Consider the following 16,813-nt stretch of genomic DNA (forward strand, 5'->3'; position numbering starts at 1 on the left):
GAAGGATTTCTTTCCAAAAAAGATATCACCTGCTTAAATAAATTCCCACAGGAAAGGAGAAACTCCATACATGTGGTCAAGTTCTGTGTTTCTCATTTCTGTTAATCACTCTGTATTTGTATCTGGCTTTACCACAGGAAAGTTTTATGCATGTAGTCTGCCTCAAAGTTGAGTATAACAGATACTCTTCTTTCAGACTTATTCTATGCAGCATAATTTTTGAGGAAAAAATATGCAAAAGTGCCTTGTAGCAATAAAGATGGAATTTGAGGGGGGTATGATAATTGTCCAAAGGAAACAATAATGACTGAGGTGAAACTCTCTGTCAGATAATTTTAACTTTATTTACCCCCACTGTTACCTATTATTTATAATTCTTCAAGGTCTAAAAGTGAAAAATGCGGGCAGTCCCGGTGGCCCAGCGGTTTAGCGCCGCCTTCAGCCCGGGGTGTGATCCTGGACACCCGGGATTGAGACCCGCATCAGGCTCCCTGCATGCAGCCTGCTTCTCCCTCTGCCTGTGTCTCTGCCTCCCTCTCTCCCTCTCTCTCTCTCTCTCTCTCTCTCTCTCCTTCTCTCTCTCTCTGTGAGTCTGTCATGAATAAAACATCTTTAAAAAAATAAAAAAAGTGAAAAAGGAAACAAAAAGTGAGTTTATTAAGTAGAAATATTTTTATTTTATTTTATTTTATTATTTTATTTTATTATTTTATTTTTTATATTTTATTATTTTATTTATTTTATTCTATTATTTTATTTTATTTTATTTTATTTTATTGAGTTCAATTTGCCAACATATAGCATAACTACCAGTGCTCATCCCGTCAAGTGCCCCCCTCAGTGCCCATCACCCAGTCACTCCAACCCCCTGCCCACCTCCCTTTCCACTACTCTTTGTTCGTTTCCCAGAGTTAGATGTCTCTCATGTTCTGTCACCCTCACTGATATTTTTCACTCATTTTCTCTCCTTTCCCCTTTATTCCCTTTCACTATTTTTTATATTCCCCAAATGAATGAGACCATATAATGTTTTAAGTGAAATATTTTAAATCCATGTACACATATCAAAAATTTCTTAAGACTTAAGCATATTTCCCATTCTTCCAAGAAAAATGCAGACTACTTGCAATTCTCTTAGATTTTAGGCCAATTTTGCATTTTTCTCTCCTACCCCCACCTTTTTTTTTTTTTTTTTTACAGATTTAAAGATAGATTAAATTTACATTATATATCTCTTCTACATATTTTTAAAAGTTTCAGAGATCCTTTTCAAGGAACTAAATATACATGTCCTATTAATTGCCACATAATATTCCATCTAATGAATGGCTGTAATTTTTTTTAAGATTTTATTTATTTATTCATGAAGACAGAGAGAGAGAGAGAGAGAGAGAGAGGCAGAGACACAGGCAGAGGGAGAAGCAGGCTCCACGCAGGGAGCCCGACGTGGGACTCGATCCCGGGATTCCAGGATAACACCCTGGGCCGAGGCAGGTGCTAAACCGCCGAGCCACCCAGGGATCCCCTGAATGGCTGTAATTTATTGAAGCATTCCTAATTTATGGGCCTATGCAGTATTTCTTCTACTGTTACTAATACAAACCATGTAATATTGAATAATCTTTAAAAATTTTCTCCTTGGCATGCATTCTCATTTTAAATTCAGTTTTTTAATCTTTATTTTAATTCTAGTTTAGTTATCAGTGTTATATTAGTTTCATGTGTACAATATACTGATTCAACAACTCTATATAAGCAATGTAAAAGTTTCTAAACTACAGATAAAGAAATATTTCGATCTTAGAACTGAAAATTAAGTAGAAAGACTAAAATGGACTTGTTTTTTGATTCCCAAAAAATTAATGTGGAATCTTAATTGCTGCTAATCTAAATCTACTTTAAGAGTTCCTTTCATGCCAAAGTACTTTCCTAGTTTTCTAAATATTCCTCTCTTTCTCAAAGCTAAATGGCAGGTAGACACTTCCAAAAGTACCTCAAATGTCTTGAGAGACCCTGCCCCAAAAAAGTAGGTGATAAGCAGGAAATTCCACTGTAAAAGACTCAAGAGTTACCCAATAGGGCTGGTTCTGAAAGGATATTACAGTAAGTTAGCCATAAACTGTACTGCCTGCATCAGGGAATGCATTAGTATGGAGGTTAAGGTTGAAAAGGGAGTGACTAAGAAAAACCTAGTAATACATCACACTGAAGAGAAAGTATTTGGACTCCTATCATAAAGAAATGAGTGTGAGCCAAAGGAGGAAGAGCCCCAGCTAAGTAAAAGGTGTTATCCCTTTTCCTCTAACTTCCATTCTCTTTGCCTAGACTCTGGATGAACTAGAAAGTGGAGTAGTAAGAAGAGATGCAGGAAGAGACCATTATTATTAATCTTTGGGCCCCAGATCTGGCTGTGCAAGAGTGGAAGATGGAGCTGTGTGAAAAGAAACAGTGGAAGTTGGAGCTGGGTGGCTCGGTGATTGAGCATCTGCCTTTGGCTCAGGTTGTGATCCTGTGGTCCTGGGATTGAGTCCCCCTGCAGGGTGCCTGCTTCTCCCTCTTCCTGTCTCTGCCTCTCTCTCTCTCTGTGTGTCTCTCATGAATAAATTAAAATCTTAAAAAAAAAAAAAAGTAAAGAGGCAGAATCTTTGAACTGAGTATGATATTAAAACTTTAGTCTGAGCTGGATATATAATTAGTATATTAGTATAATAATACATTCTTGGTATGTTATTAGAAATTAAGAAAATCCTCAAGGCTAAAAGTTAATAAAAGATTATGAGATATTCCTGAGCTGTCATTCAGGTGTGGGAAGGGAGATGTGATGCAGTATATTTGAAGCTGGGGTGGGGCAGGGAGAGACAGTTATTTTCTAGTTGTACACCATTAAGTCCAGTTCATTTAATAAACAGGTTACATTTACAATAAACCTTCACTCACTAATATGAAATATTTCTCTATTCTCTTGAAAAGCTCAAACAAAAGAGCTTTGATATTTTCATTTAGGGCCTATTTTGTTGATAACTTCTTAGTAAATAAGGAGGTGATATCTTACTAGCTTTCTCTCTCCCTTTTTTTTAATTCAGTGAAAGATTGAAAATTTTAAATCAATGGAAGATTATCTGTTGCCATTTTTATCAGCTTTTTTGGTGATGAGGCAGACAAAGAAAATTCCAAGTTTGCTTTTTCAATGACAAAAAGCAATAATTATGAAAATTGCAAGTATTCTTAGAGTTTGTGCATTCCTTACATGGAAAGTTATCAAAGGATAGGCTTTGCAATGTTTTCTGTAATCATTCACTTCACAGTAAACAAATATTTCTGTATTACCTTTTCAGATAAAATGCAATTTGGCAAAAAAAAAAACAAACACAGTTTTTGTTAGTAAAATCTATGATTAAGATTATACATATTTGATAACCTTGAACTGAATTTTTAGTTCTTGTCTACCATAGCTAAAGTTACATATATATTCCTGCACCGACATTAGACAATGTCTCACCATGTACTACCAAGGGGTTGAAACTTACAGTCTATACACTCAGACATGTAGAAATATGATTTTCTATATTTTAAATTACTTATTTCATCTTGGACCTCAATCTGACTTTCCAATTTTGCCAGCTAAATGTATCCTAGTGGCTTTATTTGAAAATAGTCTATTCAGAATACTCATTTCTCTAACTCCTGCTTCCCAACATGGCCTTTAGGTATGAGAAAAACTTACATTTCCTATCAGCAAAGGGTAGGAAGTGACTGGTCCTCATCATTTCCTCTGACTGCATGACTCAACCCATTTAGTCAGAGCAGTGATCCCTGTTCTCACTGTACCCGCTAAGATGTACTCTGACCTACCTGGTCACTGCATACCCTAAAGTAGTATGCATAAAGATGCAGTTATTCCTACTCAGTCTACTTAAAGTTAGACTCATGTGCTGCTGACAATAACAGACTTCAGTTTCCTTCCAGTACTGAAATGTCTACAACTTCCTTATACCAACCTCAGTCTTCTTATGATCAGTGATTTTTCTCATTATTTTCTTTTCCCATCCTCAACCTCTATTGTAATAGTCAAGTTTCTTTGTCATGAGCAACAGAAGTAGATTCTGCCTCAACAGGCACAGGTAGGGTGGGAGGAAGGAGTGGGGAAGAGAAGAAGAGCTATAAAGAGATTTTCTGTGGCTTAAAAGAACATTGAGAAGGCTATAGAACCTGACTAGAGTATGGATTTCTAGGAACACAATCCAAAATTATGCCATAGGATTTCCACTTTGGAATAGAATATTGTAGGTGGCAGCAAGCCAAAATTCTAACTGCAGTAACTAGAAAAAAATGGATCAACTACAAGAATTATATTCTTTTTTTTAATAATAAATTTATTTTTTATTGGTGTTCAATTTACCAACATACAGAATAACACCCAGTGCTCATCCCATCAAGTGCCCCCCTCAGTGCCCGTCACCTATTCACCCCCACCCCCCGCCCTCCTCCCCTTCCATCACCCCTAGTTCGTTTCCCAGAGTTAGGAGTCTTTATGTTCTGTCTTCCTTTCTGATATTTCCCACACATTTCTCCTCCCTTCCCTTATATTCCCTTTCATTATTATTTATATTCCCCAAATGAATGAGAACATACACTGTTTGTCCTTCTCCGATTGACTTACTTCACTCAGCATAATAACCTCCAGTTCCAGATTTTGATGGAATCTTGTCTCACATTTAGATCTTTCATCCATTTTGAGTTTATCTTTGTGTCTGGTGAAAGAGAGTGGTCTAGTTTCATTCTTCTGCATGTGGATGTGCAATTTTCCCAGCACCATTTATTGAAGAGACTGTCTTTCTTCCAGTGGATAGTCTTTCCTCCTTTATCGAATATTAGTTGACCATAAAGTTCAGGGTCTACTTCTGGGTTCTCTATTCTGTTCCATTGATCTATGTGTCTGTTTTTGTGCCAGTACCACACTGTCTTGATGACCACAGCTTTGTAGTACAACCTGAAATCTGGCATTGTGATGCCCCCAGACATGGTTTTCTTTTTTAAAAATTCCCTGGCTATTCGGGATCTTTTCTGATTCCACACAAATCTTAAAATAATTTGTTCTAACTCTATGAAGAAAGCCCATGGTATTTTGATAGGGATTGCATTAAACGTGTAAATTGCCCTGGGTAACATTGACATTTTCACAATATTAATTCTGCCAATCCATGAGCATGGAATATTTTTCCATCTCTTTGTGTCTTCCTCAATTTCTTTCAGAAGTGTTCTATAGTTTTGAGGGTATAGATCCTTTACCTCTTTGGTTAGGTTTATTCCTAGGTATCTTATGCTTTTGGGTGCAATTGTACATGGGATTGACTCCTTAATTTCTCTTTCTTCAGTCTCATTGTTAGTGTATAGAAATGCCATTGATTTCTGGGCATTGATTTTGTATCCTGCCATGCTACCAAATTGCTATATGAGTTCTAGCAATCTTGGGGTGGAGACTTTTGGGTTTTCTACATAGAGTATCATGTCATCGGCGAAGAGGGAGAGTTTGACTTCTTCTTTGCCAATTTGAATGCCTTTCATGTCTTTTTGTTGTCTGACTGCTGAGGCTAGGACTTCCAGTACTATGCTGAATAGCAGTGATGAGAGTGGACATCCCTGTCTTGTTCCTGATCTTAGGGGAAAGGCTCCCAGTGCTTCCCCATTGAGAATAATATTTGCTGTGGGCTTTTCGTAGATGGCTTTTAAGATGTTGAGGAATGTTCCCTCTATCCCTACACTCTGAAGAGTTTTGATCAGGAATGGATGCTGTATTTTGTCAAATGCTTTCTTTGCATCTAATGAGAGGATCATATGGTTCTTGGTTTTTCTCTTGCTGATATGATGAATCACATTGATTGTTTTACGAGTGTTGAACCAGCCTTGTGTCCCGGGGATAAATCCTACTTGGTCATGGTGAATAATTTTCTTAATGTATTGTTGGATCTGATTGGCTAGTATCTTGTTGAGAATTTCTGCATCCATGTTCATCAGGGATATTGGTCTGTAATTCTCCTTTTTGGTGGGGTCTTTGTCTGGTTTTGGAATTAAGGTGATGCTGGCCTCATAGAATGAATTTGAAAGTACTCCATCTCTTCCTATCTTTCCAAACAGCTTTAGTAGAATAGGTATGGTTTCTTCCTTAAACGTTTGATAGAATTCCCCTGGGAAGCCATCTGGCCCTTTATTTCATTTTTTTTGTGAAGTGTTCCACAGTAATCACAAACCTGTTTATTTATTAGTCCTTAGATTGATGGGTAATTCCATAATTTCCCATTTTTTATTACTAATAACCTACAATAATATTTTTTGCATGCCTTCTTCTGTAACATATGAGAGTTCCTAAGGGTAGATAGGTACATCTAGGGCAGATATACTAGCTGAATGTAAGGCATGTGCATCTTTAATTTTATTAGATTTTGATTAATGGCTCTCCAATTGCATTATGCTAATTTATACTTTAATTTTAGTCCTTAACTGAACCCCTTTCCCATATCCTCACCAACCCTTAGAGTTACCAGACATTATATAATATTTACCATTCTGGAGGATGTGAAAGATAATCACATTATTGTCATGATTTTAATAGGTTTATTTGCAATTTGAATTAAAGAATATTCAAATAAATGAAAACAAACCTCACATGATCAGAAAATTTAATATTATTAAGGCAACAATATTCTCCAAACAGATCCACAGATTAACACAATCTCTATCAAAATCCTATCTGTCTTTGCTGCAGAGATTGACAAATTTGTCCTAAAATTTATACGGAAATGCAAGGGACACAAATTTGATAAAATAGTATCAATAAAGAAGAACAAATTTGGAGTACTCACACTTTTCAATCTCAAATCTTATCGTAAAACTATAATAATCAAGACAGTATGGTACTGCCATAAAGATAGACATATAGTATAATGAATAGAACTGAAAGTTCTGGAATAAATCCATACATTTTGGGGTCATCTGATTTTTGAAAAGGGTACAAAGACTATTTCAACAGGGAAATAATAACATTTTCAACAAATAATACCAGGACAAATGAATATCCACAGGCAAACGAATGACAATAAATCCTTATTTTAAATTAAAACTAAAATTAACTCAGAATGAATCACTAATCTAAATGTAAGAACTAAGTATATAAAACTTTTATAATAAAACTTGGAGTAAATATTCATAACTTTGGATTAAGCAATAGTTTCTTAGATATAATACCAAAAGCATAAAAAACAAAAGAAAATTATGTTGGAGTATTCAAAATTTTAAAACTTCTGTCCTGCAAATGAAAACCAACAAGAAAGTGAAAAAAAACAGTCCACAGAATGGGACAAAATACTTGCAGGTCATGTATCTGATAAAAACCTTGTAGTCATAACATATAAAGAATCCTTACAACTCAATAAAAAAGCGCTAATTATCTATTTAAAAAGTAGGTCAAGGATTTCAACACATATTCTCCAAAGAATACATATAAATGGCCAATAAGCAAATGAAAAAAGTGTTCACATCATTGATCATTATGAAAATTTAAATCAAAACTATAATGAGTTTTTATCTTTATAATTCATCTTCACTCATCTTAAATGGTTATGATAAAAAATCAAATAATAGCAAGTTTTGGTAAAGACAGAGAAATTGTAACCTTCATACACTGCTATTAGGAATGCAAATCTGGTGGTGATTTTGTTACAGAATTTAGCAGTTCCTCAAAAAGTTAAACATAGGGTTACCATATCACCCAACAATTCCACTTCAAGATCTATATCCAATACAAATGAAAACAAATGTTCACACAGAAATATGTAAGCAAATGTTCACAGCAGCATTATTCAAAATAGTCAAAAGTGAAAATATCCCAAATGTCTATTAAGTGATGAATGAACATGTAAAATGTGTTGTATCCATCCAATGGAGTATTATTCACCTATACAAAGTAATTAAGTACTGATACACAGTACAATGTGGATGAACCTTGAAACACTATCCTAAATGAAAGGAGTCAATAACACAGGATCACATATTATAGAGTTCCATTTATATGAAATGGCCAGGATAAGCAAATGTACAAAAACAGACGGTAGATTATTGGTGCCTATTTACACATTTAATGCAATCCCTATCAAAATACCATGGATTTTCTTCAGAGAGTTGGAAAAAATAATCTTAAGATTTGTGTGGAATCAGAAAAGACCCCAAATAGCCAGGGGACTATTGAAAAAGAAAACCAGAGCTGGGACATCACAATGCCGGATTTCAAGTTGTACTATAAAGCTGTGATCATCAAGACAGAATGGTATTGGCACAAAAACAGACACATAGATCAATGGAACAGAATACAGAACCCAGAAATGGGCCCTCAACTCTATGGTCAACTAATATTCGACAAAGCAGGAAAGAATATCTACTGGAAAAAGGACAGTCTCTTCAATAAATGGTGCTGGGAAAATTGGACAGCCACATGCAGAAGAATGAAACTAGACCATTCTCTTATACCAGACACAAAGATACACCCAAAATGGATGAAAGATCTAAATGTGAGACAAGAATCCATCAAAATCCTAGAAGAGAACACAGGCAACACCCTTTTTGAACTCAGCCACAGCAACTTCTTGCAAGATACATCTATGAAGGCAAGAGAAACAAAAGCAAAAATGAACTATTGGGACTTAATCAAGATTAAAATCTTCTGCACAGCAAAAGAAACAGTCAAGAAAACTAAAAGACAACCTACAGAATGGGAGAAGATATTTGCAAATGTCCTATCAGATAAAGGGCTAGTATCCAAGATCTATAAAGAACTTATTAAACTCAACAGCAAAGGAACAAACAATCCAATCATGAAATGGGCAAAGGACATGAACAGAAATTTCACCAAAGAAGACATACACATGGCCAACAAGCACATGAGAAAATGCTCCGCATCACTTGCCATCAGGGAAATACAAATCAAAACCACAATGAGATACCACCTCACACCAGTGAGAATGGTGAAAATTAACAAGACAGGAAACAACACATGTTGGTGAGGATGTGGAGAGAGGAGAACCCTCCTGCACTGTTGGTGGGAATGTGAACTGGTGCAGCCACTCTGGAAAACTGTGTGGAGGTTCCTCAAAGAGTTAAAAATAGAGCTGCCCTACGACCCAGCAATTGCACTGTTGGGGATTTACCCCAAAGATACAGATGCAGTGAAATGGCAGGACACCTGCACCCCAATGTTTATAGCAGCAATGTCCTCAATAGCCAAACTGTGGAAGGAGCCTCGGTGTCCAACGAAAGATGAATGGATGAAGAAGCTGTGGTCTATATATACAATGGACTATTTTTCAGCCATTAGAAATGACAAATACCCACCATTTGCTTCAATGTATCCACATAGAACTGGAGGGTATTATGCTGAATGAAGTAAGTCAATCGGAGAAGGACAAACATTTTATGGTCTCATTCATTTGGGGAATATAAAAAAATAGTGAAAGGGGATAAAGGGGAAAGCAGAGAAAATGAGTGGGAAATATCAGTGAGGGTGACAGAACAGTGGAGTCTCCTAACTCTGGGAAATGAACAAGGGGTAGTGGAAGGGGAGGTGGGTGGGGGGATGGGGTGACTAAGTGATGGGCACTGAGGGGGGCACTTGACGGGATGAGCACTGGTAGTTATTGTATATGTTGGCAAATCGAACTCCAATAAAAAAATACACACACAAAAGAAAGAAAGAATACTGAGGGTTGTGGGAGGGGAGGAGGATGGGGGGATGGGATAACTGGGTGATGGATATTAGGGAGGACACTTGATGTAATGAGCACTGGGTGTTATATAAGACAGATGAATTATGGACCTCTACCTCTGAAACCAGGAATACATTGTATGTTAATTATTAGAATGTAAATAAAATTTTTAAGTGCAAAAAAAAAAGATTATTGGTGCCTGAGGCTAGGAGAGAGTAGGGATGGATATGCAGAGTGACGGCTAATGCATTAGGAATTTATTTTTAGGGTGATGAAAATGTTCTAAACTTAGACTTTGAGGGTGGTTGCACAGAAATGTGAATACAATAAAAACCACTCAATTGTATACTTTAATGGAGTGAATTTAGTGATATACGAATTATATATCAAGAAAAGAAAATGGACTACACTGAAGAGACAATACTGTTGTGAATCAGAACAGTGGGAAAGGGTATGGAAAGAAGTGTATGTGTGTGCTAGATTTGATATGAAGTAGAGGAGAGAGGGGCATTGGAGATGGCTTCTTCTTTCTGGCATGACTTTCCAAATGCATAGAAGTACTGTGGACAAAATTAGGGAGATCTGGGGGGAGAGCCACTGGCATATGGAGAAGGAAACAGTGATCACAATTTCTGTTTGCTACACCTTAATTTTGAACCAACCAGAAGACAAGTCAGTGGAATTACTGTAAGTGTTAAGAATTTGATAGTATTCAGTGGGTAGATGGCACATAAAGGTTATGTTAGTAAATAAGATCAACCAAAGCAAGATTATAGACATAGAAATGAAAAATGGCTCAGGATAGAGTCCCGCTGATCCAAACTTCACAAGCTGAATGTAAGCTGAATTGACTCCTCGATGACTATAATATGGCATTTCAGCATTCCTGATAGTCTATGGGTGTATGTGTGTGTGTATATATATATATATATATATATATATATATATATATATATATATCTGCTTTTGGATTCTCCTTTGAATCACTTGGAACATCATTAATTAATGATTAAATAATATCTCTGACATGCGTTTATTTTATATTTGTATGAAAATCATGATTTTATTTTTTTAAACAATTATCCTGCAAATAGACAATATACTACCGAAAATCTTTCCATGGCTTCACATTGTTCTTCGATTAAGAAACCACAATCCTCAAATGATCAACAGCAAACTGCATGATCTGCCCACCTCTCTTGCCTCACCTATCCCATCTCCCCACTTTTGCTTTTGCTACTCCAATTATTTCTGGTCTTTAGTTCTTTCATCCCCTATGACCTTTCCCATCTTTGACTCTTCATCAGGTCCTCTGCCTGGAGTTCTTTGCTCTATCTTCTGTCTCTTTACTAGGTATCTCCTAGCTATCATTTGCATGGTGTTTCTTAATCATTTCTGTCTAAGTCAGGATCCCTCATTCTGTATTGTTATTATAGCCCCGGGAAATGGCACAGCTTAACACATAGAAAGCACTGAATCCTTGTTGAATAAATAAATTAACGAATGAATGTTATATAATTCCAGTTCTGATTGTTCTTTTTAAGTACCTAATATAACTTTAATAAATGTTTGTTGAGTAAATCAATATAAAACAACCATCAAATTATACAAGCAATCATCTGATTTATAGAAAGATGCAACAATACTTAAAATGATACAAAATACTGATTTCAAAACATCAAAAAATGAGTATATTTAACCATACTCAGCTCGTAACAGAGCAAATGGGTAAGAAGAGTAATTCATACTATAGCATATTGCTAATATGAACTGGCAACAGAAAAAGTTGGGATAAGAAGGCAGAAAAACTCTATCTTTTAAGAATTAGAACTGAGGGGCTCCATAATCATCTGGCATCTGCTCAGTGTTGTACCTATGGTTAGAAATGTACATGATGGGGGCAGCCCTGGTGGCACAGCAGTTTAGTTGCTGCCTGCAGCCCAGTGTGTGATCCTAGAGACCCGGAATCGAGTCCCACGTCAGGCTCCGCTCCCCGCATGGAGCCTGCTTCTCCCTTTGCCTGTGTCTCTGCCTCTCTCTCTCTCTATTAATAAATAAATAAAAAAAAGAGAAATAAATGTACATGATGGGAACTCCAGGGATCTTCTGGATCCTTTGTTTAAGGTCCTGTGGCCACAATGTAACACTTGTGCAGAGTTACTCTCTGTACTAAGCAGTCATCTGTATAGGTTCCTTTGTGTGTGCATGGCAATCGTTCAAATCTTGGATCCTTGGCAATCCTTAGAGCCACTCGATATTTTTGCCCCAGTTTCTCAATTTCAGCCATTACACAGTCAGTTATACAAGGGATACACTTGGCATACAGACAGTCCATCATTGACTGTATTAAGTCAAGTTTGGCTTTAATGGAAAAGTTGCTAAAGTTGGTATCAACCAGGATGTGGTAAGGTGGGCCCAGCTGTGTGTTATATTGGAAGAATACGCAGGAAGGATGTTGGGGGACTTCTCTTTCCTTGAGTGCAGTGGGATCTTTCTTTTCTTTTTTATTAGGTTTTAATCTATCCTTCTCTTTAAGCCTCTGATCTCAGAGACTAAGCATTCGCTTCATGGTCGCATACTTTCTTGCTTTCTTTTGCTTCCCCGTGTTCACGCCGCGCTCTTGTTTCTTCAGTTCTGATTGTTCTGATTTGTCGGTTGTATTCTTGAAATTCAAGGAAAGTATGCAAGGGCATCTGCTTTTAAGTTAATGTGACCTTTTAATTTTTTTTTAAAGATTTAATGACAAAGAGAAAGAAAGAGAGCACCACCAGGAGGAGGACAGACAGAGGGAGGAGGAGAAGCAGACTCCTCCCTAAGCAGGGAGCCCAATGCAGGGCTGGACCTTGGGATCATGAGCTGAGCCAAAGGCAGACGTTTAACCAACAGAGCCACCCTGGCACCTAAGTTAATGTAACTTTCAAATGTAAAATTTGAAATACACTTTCTCCTCTAAATTCAATTGTCCTTGTAAATGGCCAAAGGTGGACTTCACCCAAAGCATGCACAACACAATACCTAGCTGCAAAGCCAGATTTCCACTGCCTGTTTGTCACCTTCACTCAGTTCCTCAGAAATTGGGTGTGGTTTCCTGAACTTACCTGAGGTGGGGGAAAAAGGATGGTAAGAGCAATGTGAGCCACCTCCAGGCCTTTTAGGAAGCAAGAAACCCTCCATGGTCTCCCCAAAGGACCTGTGTTCTTGACAGGGGGCCTGCCTCTGCATGTCATGAAGCTGGTGCTGACACATCATTAGTCACATCACTGGACATCCGTTTGGACATTTTATAAATAAACAAAACCAGAATCACAGCACAAAAAGTTTCTGCCATATTAAAAGGCTTATCCAGACTAAAGCATCTGTGACTTTGTGGATGAGTCAGATCAGATCTCCCTGCAAGTAGTTCATCTTTTGTATCCTTTCTCTTTCCATTTGGGATCGGGATAGCGTAAGTGGAGTGTGGAGATAAACTCAATCAATAAAATATAAATATATAGCATATAAGGAACTTAAAAGTATGTCTAAGGATTGATTTTCTTCTGTCCTTTTATCAGGTACAAGTATCTGTTGACTTATGTATTGACTTTTAATTTTATAATATTGTTAATTTTCTGCATTATGAGACTTGACTTGTCGAAAAAGGAAGAGGCTCTATACTATGGTGCCAGTCCCCTTATTTTAATGGCAAATTATATCTACCAACCTATTTTTTAAGGAGATTGCAAAGTTGTTTCCCAAACATCATTTCTAATACTATTGTTTACTTATATTTTACATAAATACAAGTTAACTGTAATAATTGACTTATTGCCTTGTGACCTCTGGTAATATGTCCCTGATATGATGAAACGAGGCCTCCTCCTTCCTCAAACTTAAGTTATCCCAGAAGTTTTCTCCTACTCCCAGTTTCTTTGTTTTTTTTATGAGTTGAAAGAAACTGCATATAGGAGATATTAGAGTTTGAAGTCCATATGTCTATAACCATCTGATACATGAGCCAAGTTATGACAGAAAGGGATAGATGGGGAAAATTCTGAAATTCAGTCTCAGTCTCAAATCAAGGTGTCCTGTTGAGACCTAGCAAACATCACAAACATCACCAATTATTGTGGACAAATACATCAGTCATTTAACTGAACCTTGTAGCCTGGCCACAGCACAGGGTACTAGAGACTCTTAGAAGAAATTTCTTTGTTACTTTAGGTTCATGTGGACAAATAAAAGACTTATTTTCAATGTATTAGTTACAGGAAAGCCTAGAATCCCAGGTTGTAATTAATCTATATTTTAGATCATTATTCCAATGAAAACATATCATTTTCTACAGAATTAGAACAATATCTCTACTGTTAGAAGACTAAGAGGTGACTAGATTACAAAAAGTTCTGAGATTGATTTTTTGGAACTGGCTGAGAGAAAGTAGTTTTTTTTTTCATGTAACTAGACTACATATACATGAAACTTGGGTACTGTGGGTTGGCATCTTCTACCTATCACACTGGCTCCGTTCTGCAGAGACAAAAAAAGTTGCAGATACACAAAGTCTAGTAAGTAAGGATTCTCCTGCCTGCCTTTGAGTTCTATGAAACACCTCTGTACTCTCCTAATAAATTTCATTTTTCTCATCCAGCTCACTATAATCAGATTAATGTAAACAGACTTCAAGGAGAGAAGTCATAGGTGATGAAGTAGACTAGGCCAGAACCAGGTAAGAGAAAACAGCAAATAAAGGCCAATACAGGCCAATAGCAAGGTATTATGATAAAAAAAAAAATCGCAGAAATACATGTGCCAAATAGACCAATTGAACATTGATTCTAGACTGTTGCTCATACACTTCTGTATGGCCTGGACCAATCTACAGCTAACGAGAGACCAAGAGGGGTTGCTTGATGTCTTTTTCCCCTACTTATTCTAATCCTTCTCTCTCGGAGCACTTTTTGACCCAATCTTAAAACCACAAAAACAAAATTTGTCTTTCTAAAAAAAAAGTGAAAACTGTCCTTCTTTCTCAACCAAAACAAACAAAACTACACTTTGCATCTTCTTGCCCTTACTCAGTCAAATGGCTTCTATTATGAATGCTTTCTCAAATATTCCCTGGTTCCTCAGCCTCTCATTACTATGATAGACCATTATTGCTCCCAGACAATTCTATGTGAACAATTTCTCTCCCATCTGTTCCCTTTTCTTTATTTCCTTTAGAATAGCCCTAGCTGAGATCCTCATCCTCTCCTACTGAACAGTGTAACAGCCTCAAAACTGGTCTCCTGGTTCCTAGTTTTCCTCTTTTGAATCCATCCCTTACAATATCATTAGAATTATCTCCAAAAAAAAATATAGGACTGGGTCCACTATCGTTTAAAGATCTTTGAGGTCTTCATGTTGCTTTAGATTAAATTTATACTTCTTAATATGGCTGTTAAAACTACTTTCAATTTTACCCCAACTTATTTTTTCCAGTTTCATCTCCTATAAAAACTCCTCCTCATGTATCATAACATTATAGTGCATAATCCCAAACACAGTACCTTTTATGCTTTGTGTTTTTTAAATGTTGTTCCCTTTGTCTAAAATGCCTCCCATCTAAACCAACTTTCCATTCTATGCCTCATGAATTTTTTAAAGTTCTCTGTGAAACTTTATCCATGGCTTTAGCTGCTACTATAGCTCATATGAGATATACTGGCTCTACATATAGAAAAAAAAAGAGAGATATATTGGCTTGTGATACCAATAGAGCACTTACCACACTCTACAGAGCAGTTTCTACAATCATCTCACTGGAATGTAAATCCCTGAAAGCCAGAGACAACACATTATTAATTTTCAATATCCCTAATGTCTAGAAATGTCCCTCAAATATTGAATGAATGTTTACTAAATAAAATTAAATTATTAAATACTCAACCTACAGGTTAAAAATGGTATTCTATTCCTTATGATTTATACATTGCCATGGCAATGTTTTTACTTTTAAAATAACAAGCCAGCAAAGTCATTCATTCATTCATTCATTCATCCATTCAAATTACAGCCAACACATTCTAGAAAGAATAAACATTTAGTGAAAAAAGTCTTGTTCCAAAAATAATTCTCTTTTTCAAAAGTATTAAGTGAAGGATACAAGGATGAGGGAAAAAAATCTAAAACAATAGATTTTACACCTAAATGATTTTCCACCTTGAGAAACTTTCACCAGCTCCAGTTGTGTGATTCATTGAGTTCTTCCAATTGCTTCCTATGTCCAAGTTGTCTGGAATAATATTCTGAGAGTTAGCAGTTGTATGAAGTTAGTATAGCTTTAATGTTTCTGCCAAATGTCATTACCTCATTTCTCAAACTGAGCTATGGAAATAGTTGGAATCATCTTATATAGACCTTTAATGACCTCAAATAAAGAAATAAGAAAGTAAAGGTATGACAGCTACTGAAATTCTTCTATCCTTTGTGATTCAAATTATATCAATATGACTGACCAAATCTACCAACATTTGCTTAACTTGAGATGTGAGGCTATATAAAAGACAACTAAATAATTATATATATATATATATATATATATATATATATATATATATATATATGACCCTGATTTTGTAACTCTGTTAGCCAACAGATTGCTTCATTTTTGACCCACAAATAGTCAATTAGCCATTTAGACATAGTCAGGACATAAGTCAGAGATCTGAAAAATGATCAAAAAATCTTACCAACATCCAATTTAAGGCAGAATGAAAGAGTTCAGAGACCATTGTCTGCCATCCTGATACCCTGCCCTTCCCCACTTCCACCCTCCTAAAACTGCATATAATTGTATGTATGTGAATCTCTGCATTTATGCTCTCATGTATATTCAACCTTCACTTTTCAAAGATCCTATAATTGTGAATTCACCTGCTTTCCAAAATTTATTTGTGAACCCCAAAATCAATATTCCTATCACTTTTGTGATAACCCATGAACATGCTCAGGACAGTAAAATATTTAGGCTGTTCAAAGCACTCATTTTCAGCTGAGGTCAAAGACAATGCTCTCCTTTCTTGTTCACGCTAATGAAGAGA

General features: G+C 36.3%; 1 protein-coding gene across 1 annotated transcript in view; it reads right to left on the reverse strand.

Annotated features, from left to right (window-relative positions):
- The window catches only part of LOC140616562 (uncharacterized), a 417,503-nt gene that overhangs the window by 279,765 nt on the left and 120,925 nt on the right, over positions 1–16,813 (reverse strand). The window contains exons 4-5 of the mRNA XM_072797182.1: positions 15,933–16,005; positions 15,499–15,547 (exon numbers count right to left, since the gene is read on the reverse strand). The gene's annotated coding sequence lies outside the window, so the exon portion shown is untranslated. The remainder of the gene's footprint in view (positions 1–15,498; positions 15,548–15,932; positions 16,006–16,813) is intronic.

Source organism: Canis lupus, chromosome 24 (genome assembly GCF_048164855.1).
Source record: "Canis lupus baileyi chromosome 24, mCanLup2.hap1, whole genome shotgun sequence".
NCBI lineage: Eukaryota > Metazoa > Chordata > Mammalia > Carnivora > Canidae > Canis > Canis lupus.